A 13313-nucleotide genomic window follows, 5' to 3' on the forward strand; every position below is an offset into this window, starting at 1 on the left:
TGCTGAGAATGAAAAAAAAATAGTTGACCTACATCTATAGATGACTGTCGGTAGTAGATTTCATGTACAAATTGGTCATTGGTTAGCTGAGGGGTGTTGTGCATTTTACTCCTTAGTGTCTTGAAAGAACACTCATTAGGAACTCACATTGGTATTGGAGTAGGACATTGAAAATAAACACCAATTTGATTGTGTTTGATTGATCCATTTGGAAAAATGAATGATAATTTCAAGTTAGCAATGGTTTGAGTGCTTGTTTCTCCCAAGAATGTCATAATATTGATATTGAATTTCGTTTATGAAGGTATATTGTGTGGAAGTGTGTGGCTATATTGAAGGTGTTTGGTATTATTTATAATTGTTTGAATATTTTCCCCGTTGACGTGTATTGAATTCTCATAAGGTTAGAATTGTCTTTTTGATAGAGGCTTGCCTGGAATCTAATGTTGATTACGACATGTCATCATTCTAATTTTGCTTTTATAGATATAGTACATAGTATTGTCAATTTCAATTGTGATTTTACCCTGCTATCTATCTAGTGAACTAGTCCATTATTGTTTTCAGGCTTTAAATTTAAATTGTGAGTTGTCAATTCAATGTTAGTTTTGTTGGTGCAGCATCTATTGCTTTTTTTAGAGACTTGGGTAAATTATGAAGTGTTGTCGATTTCGAATGTCATTTTACTCTGGTACATGGTGCACCAGACATCCATTATTACTTTTAGACTTAAATTTTAATTGAGTTGTGATAACTGCTAATTATGAGTATATTTTGGGGTTAAATTATATAAGAATTTATAATTTTTCTCTCCTAGTTCTTCCTTTTTGAGCAAATAATTGTTAAATTAACATCATTTAAGTTTTTGTGTATAAAATATTAAAAGTGATGAATTTATGATGCTTAGTGAGTCATATAAAGCCCAAAAAATTAGGATAATTAAGAAAAGTATGACTAATTAAGGAAAGCGGGATAATTAAAAAAAATAGAGCTAATTGAGGAAAACAAGGTTGATTAAGGAAAACAGACTAATTCAGGAAAGTAAAGGCGAACATAACGCGAGAAACCCGCTTATTACTAAGCTGATCTGCACCTATAAAAGAAGAAGAGAGAAGAATGAAAACACACACAGAAATTCAAAGAAAATACAATTTCTTATAGAAGACAAAGATTAGTAGAAAAAGAAGTAATCATGAGGAGTCATTCTTTCCTTCCATCCCTATTTCTTATCTTATTCTCTTTCACTTGATATTTTCCTCTTGCAATTGTAAAGCCTCTTATGACTATGAGAGACTAAACCCCCTTTGTCGGGAACTTAGCAGCCAACTACTCTTAATGTAATTTCTCTTCCTATCTATTTATGAATATTACATTTGCATTATTTTTTCTTGTGCTTAATATTATTTCTTGTGGCTTGATAACCCATTTGCATGGTAAGTTTTAGGGATAACGTTAGGAGACATTATTTTCTAATAGAATTGGGAAAATGATATCTAAATAAAGTCATCACTAGGGGCATATTGATATTTGTTTAACTTATTATACATCTCTATTCTTAATGCAATTTACTATTTTAGCTCTGGAAAGAAATTTGGGAGAGAAAATAGATAAATTAGGCTCTTTCATGCTGGGGACCAAAGTTAGAGTATACTAATAGATGAAGGTGTAAATTGAAATAATTATAAATAGAGAAAAATAATTAACATTACATCAAATAGGAGCTCTGGCAGGCTAAGTTTCCAACATTCTCATCTTCTGAATTTACTTCTACAATACTATTGGGTTCTCTAATTTTTCTGTCTTTAATTAATCAATTTAAATTCTTGTTTAATTTCTTCTCTTGTTTAATTTAATTTTTTGCCAATTTAAATTACTATTTTTCTCATAAAATTTTCAAGTCAATTTTTTTTAACTTCTTTTATTAATAAAATATTCAGCTACCTGAGTACAAACAAAGTCCCTGTGGATTCGACACTCAGACGTCCATTTTAACTTTACTACTTGGGACGAATTGGTGCACTTGCCAATCCATCAACAAGTTGTCAATTCAATGTCAGTTTTTTTGTAAATAATAGAGACTTGATTAATTTGCATAGACTTATAAATTTCAAGTGTGTGTGTTTTAAGAAGTTGTCATTTTTTATTATTTTTGTTGTTAACATAAACTGAAACAAATGATTTATTTCATTATGTAAAGTAAGTACTACAAACAACAACAATGGTACAAAATAGGCAATGCAAACTCACATTGACATAATGTTAAAGCAATGAATACCGACATAGCACACCATGGGAAAACCTCAAAGTAGAAACAACTAACACACGAATCATCCTCGAATTACCAACCTCGTTTAAATATTGGTTTGTGGGAAAGAGACATGTTACTATCACTATTACTACCATGGTCTTTAACCCAACAATCTCCTATACTCTTGTATTCATCTAATGGGTCCTCGAGATTGGAGGTTGAGTCATGTTGGTTGTTTGGTAGGTTATTGTTGTTACAAATTGTGACAAATAACTCCACAAATGGTAGTGTTGGGTTGTTGCAAAAAATGTTGAATGTTTATCGAACATCATGATGATCTGCTAGAATAAAACACGTGTACATGTGTGCTTGTCCTGACTCAAATAAGGGGTATCGAAAGTGGAGATGTTGGTGTGGTTCATTGTTTACTTTTTATTGAACAAGTTCAATCAATTGTTTAAGGATTATGACCTTGTTGATCATGAAAGTTTTTGTATTGTTACTAATGAAGGTGGTGCCCTCATCAGTGTTGCAAATTTGGTCGTTGTAGTAAACATAAACATATGTAGTTGGGTGACACATAGTGGTAGGGGTTCAGATGAATATTTGAAAGTTATACTAATGTCTTTTGCTAGTAGTGGTATTTATAGAATTTTTCGGTTGCATGCAGGTGTTCATTGTGTCACATGCACTAGTAAATGGCATTCGAGCTTGTCCAGCACATGGCCTCTATGTGATAAGGGTCGGTGCATTGAGCAATAATAATAAAAAATAGCTTGAATTGTTCATATAGGCTTTTGTACGTTGCATGCAGGTGTTCACTATGCGATCACATGCACTGGTAATTGGCATGCACCTGACCTTGAGATGTGATAAGAGTCAGTGTATTGAGCAGTAATAATAAAAAGATAGCTTGAATCGTTCTCAAAGGCCTTTTGAATTCTTTGATGTGAAAACTATGAAATAAATTTGTCACATATTTTTAAAGTATTGGAGATAAATTTTATAAATTGCATAACATGACCACTTAAACATTACTTTAAGGGTCATTCACCACCACGGTTAGATTGCAGACGACTTGGTTCACAGATCAACGTACTCATGTTAAACCCTAATATTTCTATATGTGAGTAGGTCTATTACGTTAACACAATTGATTCGGAAAATTAACCAATCCCTCCCTACCCGGGCAACTAAAACAGTTGTTTAGTTGTTATATTGTGTTCCTATATCATTTCATCATGACCAAACACGTTTTATTGCAGCACAATTAGACGACAATGACAATCTTAGAGGCATGCTAGAAATAATTGTCCAAAATCCAAAAATTGAATTTTGTCAAATTGTATGTTATTACTGAGCCTATTACTCAAACACAACCACCATCTCCACAACTACAACTACCGTCTCCATGACCACAGTCTCCACAACCATTATCGTAGAGCAACCTGGACCTTAATGATCCAGTGTTTCCATACAACAACCTTGAAACACAGGATGCCTTTTACATTTATACTTCATACACACAACTATTATCTTAAAATGATTCTTTTTCTGACACCCAACATACCTCCTTTTACCAACAAAACTACCATTCATCACAATATTTTACAACATCACCCCATCACAACAACCACAAACACAAACATCAAACCCAAATGAAGATCGCATCACTAATGAAGATCTTATCATATGATTTCACAAAGAAAACATGAATGATTTCAGTGAGCATGAGGATCAAGAGTTGTTTCATCACAACAATGATCAAAGCGATGACGGGGTGTTTTCATACCAACATCACTTCCGTTGCAATATCACTAACCTAGTCGTCCAGTGGACTTGAACCTCAACCACCTATCACAATACATTGATCATCACTATTTCATTTAGCAACAAGACTTATACAACCACCAACTGGTACACTCAAGGTTAACATGACCTTCGATGAAAAAACACAATGTATTCGAGTAGTCAAATAATACAACATTAGACATCATTTTAACTACAAAACAAATATATTATGACCAAAGAAGGCTAAACTTTGTCTGTAAATCACATGAAAATGGTTGTAGATGGAGCTTAGGCACATGCAATTCAAAAGAAATGATTATCAAGAGTATTAGAGCACACTTGTCTCGCGCCAATGCTCAGACATGATCATAGGTAACTCGAAAAATACGTCATAGCACAAATCATCCAACCCATTGTCAAAACGAACCCAACAGTCTCCATCAAAACGTTGATTGTAGAGATCAAAACGTTCATGAATTATACTCCATCCTATAAAAAAACAAGGTTAGCAAAGCAAAGAGCATTTGAGATGATTCATGGAAACTGGGAAGAATCATATACTAAGTTGCCAAAAGTTTTGAGAGCTTTGCAATCTTGTGTTCTCAGGATTGTGGTCGGTGCTCAAACAGAATTTGTGTTTGAAGAGGGAGAAATGGTACTTGGGAAAAAGAAAGCTTAAACGTGTGTTTTGATCATTGGGTTCCATACATTACTGGGTTTGCATATTGCAAACCCATCATACGAGTAGATGGTACATGTCTTTACGGGAAGTATACTAGCACATTATTGATAGCTACAACACAAGACGATGTTAATCATATCTTCATGATTGCGTACGCCATTGTAGGACGGGAGACAACTTCAGTGTAAGGTTCTTCCTACAGAATTTGAGAAGGCATGTTAATCCGCAAAATAACATTTCTCTCATTTCCGATAGGCACCCCTCGATTATAAGTGCCTAACCTAACCCAAGTAACTTATGAGTTGGGGACGCATCTTATTTCTTTTGCCTACGCCACATTGTACAAAATTTTCTTACTGCTCACGTAATGATTGCATGTAAATATGTCAATGTTGATCTTATGAACTACATGTCTTCGCTATTTACTTTACATAACATATTGCACGTCTACGTCAACTCCTTTGATTTACTACCACACGAACGAATTAATGTGGCAAGAATATGAAAGAGATCAGTGGGTTTTGATTCAAGGAGAAGGAGGAGTGCAAAGGGTGGTTTGATCTCAAATCACATTCCCGAAATGGACTAAAAAATTGAACGGAGTACCAGAAAAAAAATGTGAAATTTGTCCGCAATAAAGCCATAACAGAAAAAATAAATTGTCTTAACGTACCCTGATCTTCAGCTTTTCCTTAAGCAAATATTATTGTTCATTTATTTTATTTATGATGTAATGTATTTTGGTATAAATAAATTATCAAACAAAAAATATTATCAATTTCTTTAAAATTAATTAATACAAACAAAAAAATTAATTTAATAAAATGTTTCTTAAATAAAAATGATTGTTTTTAAAATATAGTATTTAAAAGAAGACTAAATTGAAAAGTTGGATTAACCAAATTCGACTTCATAAAAAAAAAAATTTCTTTTAAAGAAACCGATTGAAAAATTGTGTTGACTAAATCCAACTTTTCAACCAAATAAAAAAAGAAGTATATTTTGGAAATTATTTTAAAAAATAGTATATAATGAGAAGTTTTAAAAGAGTGTGTATATTGGTAAAAAAAAACCTCTTTCTCTCTCTCACATGATATCTACCTACTACCTAGTGCCTATTGCCTAGCCCTTTTAGTCTGTAGACATCATTCAATCCCTCCTTCACAAAGCAATGAAAGTCTCTCATATTCCCACCTACCATCACACATTCACGACATTACCTTCCCTCTCCCACACTCTTCACCACACCAACATGTTATGGAACCTCCAACCTTTTCCATGGGGTACTTGTCTATGCTGCACGAATCCACAATCGATTCACCCAACATAGATCCAAGGCACCACACACCCTCCACTATCAAGAATAGTTTTGCACCTCCAAGCATTCGATTTCATCTCCACCTTCCCTCTGTTGTAACGCCTTGCCCACGCCATCTTTGAGGTTTCTAGACCCAAAACCCACCCGCTGCACACCCCTATTTGTAACATGTTTTCATGTTTCATTGGACATGGGATGCAACGAGTTTCCGTTGAAATTGCTACAAATTTCTAGAATATTCTTAAATATAATATGTATGAAAATAGTAGAATATCCTAGAATTATAGTGTGTATGAATATGGTAGAATAATCTAGAACTATAATGTGTATGAATATGGTAGAACAATCTAGAACTATAAGTGTATGTATGAGATAGAAGAATCTAGAACTATCATGATACTAATCTATCATGAAAACTCTAGAAAGACCTAAAGTAATGTAGAAACATTCACCACCATTGAGAGGTTGGTGACTTGAGCCTATAAATAGGCAATTGGTATGTTGTAATTGATAATCCAAGAAATCAATGACATAGCCTTCTTTCTAAAACAATTCTCTAAAACTATCAACTATCATCTAATAAACTACCAACAATGGTATCAAAGCTACGTTCGGTCATACATTGGGCATAGTTATATTACCTACCTACCATTCCAAAATCCTCCCAACTACTTCAAAAATTTCCTTTGTACTATTAACCCACTCCAATAATATTTTTTCTAAGCTATGGATAACACTACTCAATCGTCTATTTCTGTCCCTATCTTCAATGGTGAAAATTATGATTTTTGGCATGTTAAAATGGAAACATATTTTTCATCTCAAGATTTATGGGACATAGTAGAAGAAGGCCTCACCGTTCCCGCAGATACTTCAGCTCTTAATGCATCTCAAGAAAAAGAGTTGAAGAAAAATAAACAGAAAAATTCAAAGGCGTTGTTCACCTTGCAACAAGCGGTGACTGATCCAATTTTCCCAAGAATTATGGGAGCTAAGACTGCCAAAGAAGCGTGGAACACATTGCAGGAGGAGTTTCAAGGAAGTGTTAAGGTACGTGTCGTTAAACTTCAATCTCTAAGAAGAGATTTTGAACTATTGAAGATGAAGGAGTCTGAGACAGTTAAAGATTACTATTCTAAAGTTAAAGAAATAGTTAATCAAATGAGAGCTTTTGGGCAAGATATTCTTGACAAGAAAATTGTTGAAAAAATTCTAATTACTATGCCCCAAAAGTTTGACCCAATCGTGACAACGATTGAGGAAACCAAAGATCTGTCCACTCTATCAAAGACAGAACTTGTGGGCTCTCTTGAAGCATATGAGCAAATACTGTATAGGCATAAAGAAGATACACTTGAAAATGCCTTCCAGTCAAAGTTTAAATTTTAGCCCCAAAACAAAGAAAATGGAGGAAAGGAAAATTATGGAGAAACTTCCAGAAGAAGAGAAGGTTCTAGGAATTTCCTTAAGAACAAAATAGATAAAAATCCTCCATGCAATATATGCAAAAGGCAAGGCCATGCAGAGAAAAATTGTTGGTTCCGTAATATGCCACAATGCAACCATTGCAAGAAGTTCGGGCACGTAGAGAAAAATTGTCGCAACAAAAATAGGCATCAAGCTAATATCGCAAATGAGTGTGATCAAGAACAATATATGTTCTATGCCACTCAAGACTCAATAAAAGAAAAAGGAGGAAGCTGGTACTTGGATAGTGGATGTAGCAATCACATGGCCAAGGATGAGACTATTTTCAAAAGCATTGACGAGTCTGCCAAAGTCAAAGTTCGAATGGGAAATGGAAGTGTGGTTGAATCAAAAGGCAAAGGCACTATCATGGTGGAGACAGATAAAGGTACGTGACTCATCCATGATGTCTTACTAGTTCCTAGCCAAAAAGAAAATCTTCTAAGCATTGGCCAAATGATGGAGAGAGGCTACACACTTCACTTTGAAGGAGGTGTATGAAAAATCGTAGACAACAAAAATAAAAGGTCTGAGATAGCCCAAGTAAAGATGAATAAGAGCAATAGAAGCTTCCTTCTAAATTTAAAATATGCAATAAACATTGCTATGAAGGTACAAGTTGATGATTCATGGCTATGGCATCGAAGATTTGGCCACTTCAACACACATGCCTTGAAGTTGTTACATGAGAAGAACATGATGAGAGATCTTCCAAGCATAAAGGAGAACAACAAAGTGTGTGAAGGATGTCTCCTTGGTAAGCAACACCGATTTCCTTTCTCAACAAGCAGAGCATGGAGAGCGAAAGATCTATTGGAGCTGATACATACGGACGTTTGTGGACCAATGAGGACGCCATCACATGAGAACAACAGGTACTTCATACTCTTCATTGATGACTTCTTTAGAATGACATGGGTATATTTTCTAAAAGAAAACTCAGAAGTCTTTGGAGTATTCAAAAAGTTCAAGGCCCTTGCTGAAAATCAAAGTAGAAAACGGATAAAAGTACTAAGAAGTGATCGCGACAAAGAGTACACCTCTCGCGAGTTTGAAAGATTTTGTGAGGATGAAGGCATTGAGCGACAACTTACAGTCGCATATTCTCCTCAACAAAATGGAGTGTTTGAAAGAAAAAATCGCACAGTTATGGAGATGGCTAGATAAATGCTCAAGGAAAAGGGACTACCTAACACATTCTGGGCTGAAGCAGTCTACACTGCTGTTTACATACTCAACAGATGTCCAACTAAGTCTGTAAAAGACAAGACTTCAATTGAAGCTTGGAATGGGAAGAAGCCATCAACAAAGCACCTAAGGGTCTTTGGATCTATATGCTACATTCATATTCTAGACGTGAAGAGGCACAAGCTTGAAGACAAGACTATACGAGGTATCTTCCTTGGGTATAGCAATATCTCTAAGGGCTACCGTGTCTACAACTTGCAAACTAAGAAACTCATCATCGGTCGAGATGTTGAAGTTGATGGGTACGCTTTTTGGAATTGGGATGAAGAAAAAGTGGAGAAGAACGTTCTTATACCTGCTCAACTATCTCAAGAAGAAGCTGAGGAAGAAGATCCAGGTGAACCACCTTCACCTCTACCATAACAACAAGATCAAGAACTAGCATCACCAGAGTTTACTCCAAGACGAGTAAGATCTTTGGTGGACATGTATGAAACCTGTAACTTGGTCATACTTGAACCTGGAAGCTTTGAAGAAGCGTCAAAGCAGGAAGTATGGGTCAAGGCAATGGAAGAAGAGATACAAATGATCGAGAAAAACAACACATAGGAGTTAGTAAATCGTCCCCATGGAAAAGATATCATTGGGGTTAAGTGGGTCTATAAGACAAAGCTCAACCCTAATGGTACCATACAGAAACACAAGGCGAGGCTAGTAGCTAAGGGTTACTCACAGCAACCCGGAATTGACTACAATGAGACATTTGCACCAGTAGCTCGTCTTGATACCATAAGAGCTCTAATAGCTCTTGCATCACAAAAAGGATGGAGTATCCATCAACTAGACATCAAATCCTCCTTCCTTAACGGCGTACTTGAAGAAGAGATCTATATGGAGCACCCACAAGGATTCGTGTCTGAAGACAAAGAAAGCAAAGTGTTAAGACTAAGAAAAACACTCTACGGTTTGAAGCAAGCACTTCGAGCATGGTATAGCAGAATCGATCAGTATTTCATGGATCGAGGATTCAGGAGGAGCAAGAGTGAGCCTACACTTTACATCAAGTCTCAAGGTCAGAACACTCTCTTACTCTCTCTATATGTACATGATCTTATCTACACGGGAAACAATACTAAGATGATGATGAAGTTTAAAGAAGACATGATGAAGACCTTTGAGATGACCGACCTTGGTTTGATGAGTTACTTCCTCGGTATAGAGGTAAGTCAGAGAAATGAAGGGATATTCATCTCGCAAAAGAAATACACAGAAGGCTTACTTAAGAAATTCAAGATCTATGGTTGCAAACCTGTTGCTACTCCACTCATAACAAATGAGAAACTACAGAAGAATGATGGAGCACCAGAAGCTGATGCATCCAAATACCGAAGTCTAATTGGAAGCCTCCTATATTTGACAGCTACACGGCCTGACATAATGTATGCTGCAAGTCTTCTATCAAGATTCATGCAAAGCCCAAGTCAAATACACTTTGGAGCAGGAAAAAGAATTTTGAGGTATCTACAAGGAACAAAAGAGTTCAGTATATGGTATACTATCGAAACCAACTCAGAATTACTTGGCTACATCGACAGTGATTGGGCAGGTTCGGCAGATGACATGAAGAGTACCTCTGGCTATGCTTTCTCACTAGGATCAGGAATGTTCTCTTGGGCGTCGAAGAAGCAAGCTACAGTAGCACAATCAACAACAGAAGCAGAGTACGTGGCAGCTGCTAAAGCAACGAGTCAAGCTATATGGCTTCGTAGGATACTTGAAGACATGGGAGAAAAACAAGACGAGCCTACTAAAATCAACTGCGACAACAAATCAACAATTGCATTGGCGAAGAATCCAGTTCATCACAACAGAACAAAACACATAGCAATCAAATATCACTTTATCAGAAAAGCTGAAGCAACTAAAGAGATCAAACTCGACTACTGTAGAACAGAAGATCAATTTGCAGACATATTCACAAAGGCGTTGCCGAGACCAAGATTTGAAGAATTACGAGCTATGCTCGGAGTCACAGAAATTTGCATCAAGGAGAAGTGTTGAAATTGCTACAAATTTTTAGAATATTCTTAAATATAATATGTATGAAAATAGTATAATATCCTAGAACTATAGTGTGTATGAATATGGTAGAACAATCTAGAACTATAATGTGTATGAATATGGTAGAACAATCTAGAACTATAAATGTATGTATAAGATAGAAGAATCTAGAACTATCATGATACTAATCTATCATGAAAACTCTTGAAAGACCTAAAGTAATGTAGAAACATTCACTATCATTGAGAGGTTGATGACTTGAGCCTATAAATAGGCAATTGGTATGTTGTATTTGATAATCCAAGAAATCAATGACACATCCTCCTTTCTAAAATAATTTTCTAAAACTATCAACTATCAACTATCATCTAATCAACTACCAACAATTTCACGATGAACTGTGAGGTTCATTTTAGCAACAACAAAAATGAGATTCTCCAACATTGCTTTTATTGTTCATTTCACAACATTTCACCTCATTTTGTTATGAAAGATAAACTATATGGGACCTACCAAATTTTCAAAACTTTCAGCATACTTTCACTCATAACAAACAACTCCCAATTTTATCGTTCATTCTTTTTCGCTGCTGTTAGGCCTTCCCCCTCTTTCATTCATTGGTTCCAAAAACTACGTAAGTGAGCTACTCATATAAAGAAGTAAAGACTTTTTAGACTTGATGAAATGATCCTATTACGAGCTGCTTAAGCGAGCCCTGCAAGGGTGAATTTTTGAGTTTATGAGCTCGCTTATGCGAGCTTGTCTAACAGGCTCATGTTGAAAAAGCCATATTGCTATATATAAAGGGACCTTTGACACGTGTTCTGGACAATCTGAAATTGCAATTTTCGAGGAACATAGATCGGAGAGTGTTGTGTGACATCTTCCATGCCCAATGCTTCTCCGGGGACCATCCTTTCATTAGATTCTTCATGTTTAAGTAGTTAATTTCATAGGAGTTTAATGTAATTATAGACTATTACTTCCATGTATTTATGTTTTATTCTTATTTAATAAAGATGGTTATTATTCTTCTTTTATGTTTGATGCTTATTTTTAATCTAATCTTATATGATCATATTATTTGAATTGTAATTGGAAATTTTTTTCGAATTACAAACTGAAGAATGCTACCAATAACCACATGCATACGAATGCCATAAAGTGTGTGTTTGGATTCCAATAAAAAAAAAGTGTACTTGAATTCAACTTAACTTAGTGTAGTTGAGTTCAATTTAACTTTATAAACTTAAGTTTAATTAAAAGTAAGTTTAATGTAACTTAATTGATATTTGGATATTTTTATTTTAGAAAGTACTTTTATCATAATAGAATTTTTTTTTGAGTGATATATCAATGAATGTCACTTTAAAATGTAAAATACTAAAATGGGTATGAATTTTATACTATTATTTTCTTATTGAAATTTTTTATCCTGATAAACTTTAAAATTAATTTCATGTGTTTTTAACTTTTACCTATAATCTACTAAAACACAAGAACAATGTTTATTTTATTCATCCCAATGTTCCTTTCTGAAATCTCTATTTGAGATAAAAATAATCTTAATCGCTGAGGTTAGGGTCCTACCAGTTTTTACCAAAGATCTGAAATTGCTTCAAGCAACTCACGAAGGCCAATCCCTTCTAAAAAAGTTTCCCTACCGGTCTTCCCTCATCCTCCCCTCATTTTTCTTATTCTCTTCCTCTCTCACCGCTGCCATGAGTTAGCCACCCACATCCTGCACTTCTTCTTCCACGACGTCGACAAGAGCCACAACCAAACCATCGTGAGAGTCACGGTGGCTACGACCAGTGACCAAGTCCCCTACGTACGCTATTCTGCGGGTGGTGATTATGGACAATACATTGATGGAGCAGCCCAAGGCGTCGAAGGTGATGGGGAGGGCTCACTTTTTCGCCTTCATCTAATGGGAAATGTTGTCTGCAATGTGTTATTGAAAATTAGAACATGCAATTAACGTTGGACGAAAAAGCAAGCCACCAGTAGCTTCAACTCCAACGGAAGTTTTGGTGTAAATGAAATTCAATTCACTAATATAAGAAATTGATAATGGAATCTATAAACTTAGCTTCTTTGGCTTAAGAAGTTAAACCTTAAATAATTTTATGGGTTAATCATAATATAATCTTAATATCATAATTGGATAGGAATAAGTAATAATTATATGTTAGAAACACTTAACGAAGTGAAACCCCAAAGACTATTTCTACTAATATAGATCAAAGTTTTCTATACACATTGGACCAAATTCCTTGATTAATTTTCTTACCTTAAACTTTTATAATTTCTACACTTAGACTTTATTTTCAATACTTTAATTATCTAGTTTATTTAATTCATTGTAATTACTCAATCATTACATAAATTCCTATTGAAATGATATTTTACTTATTTTTAAATTCCTATAGAACCTTAATTTTTTTTTCTACTTTTAGTTCTTATATTTTTTTTCATCTTTAGTCTCTTTATTGCAATTTTAACTAGCTCTAATGGTATTGTTGTTAGCATGACATTTTTTACCTAAGTGCCTGATG

This window comes from Glycine soja, chromosome 15 (assembly GCF_004193775.1).
Source record: "Glycine soja cultivar W05 chromosome 15, ASM419377v2, whole genome shotgun sequence".
In the NCBI taxonomy this organism is placed as follows: domain Eukaryota; kingdom Viridiplantae; phylum Streptophyta; class Magnoliopsida; order Fabales; family Fabaceae; genus Glycine; species Glycine soja.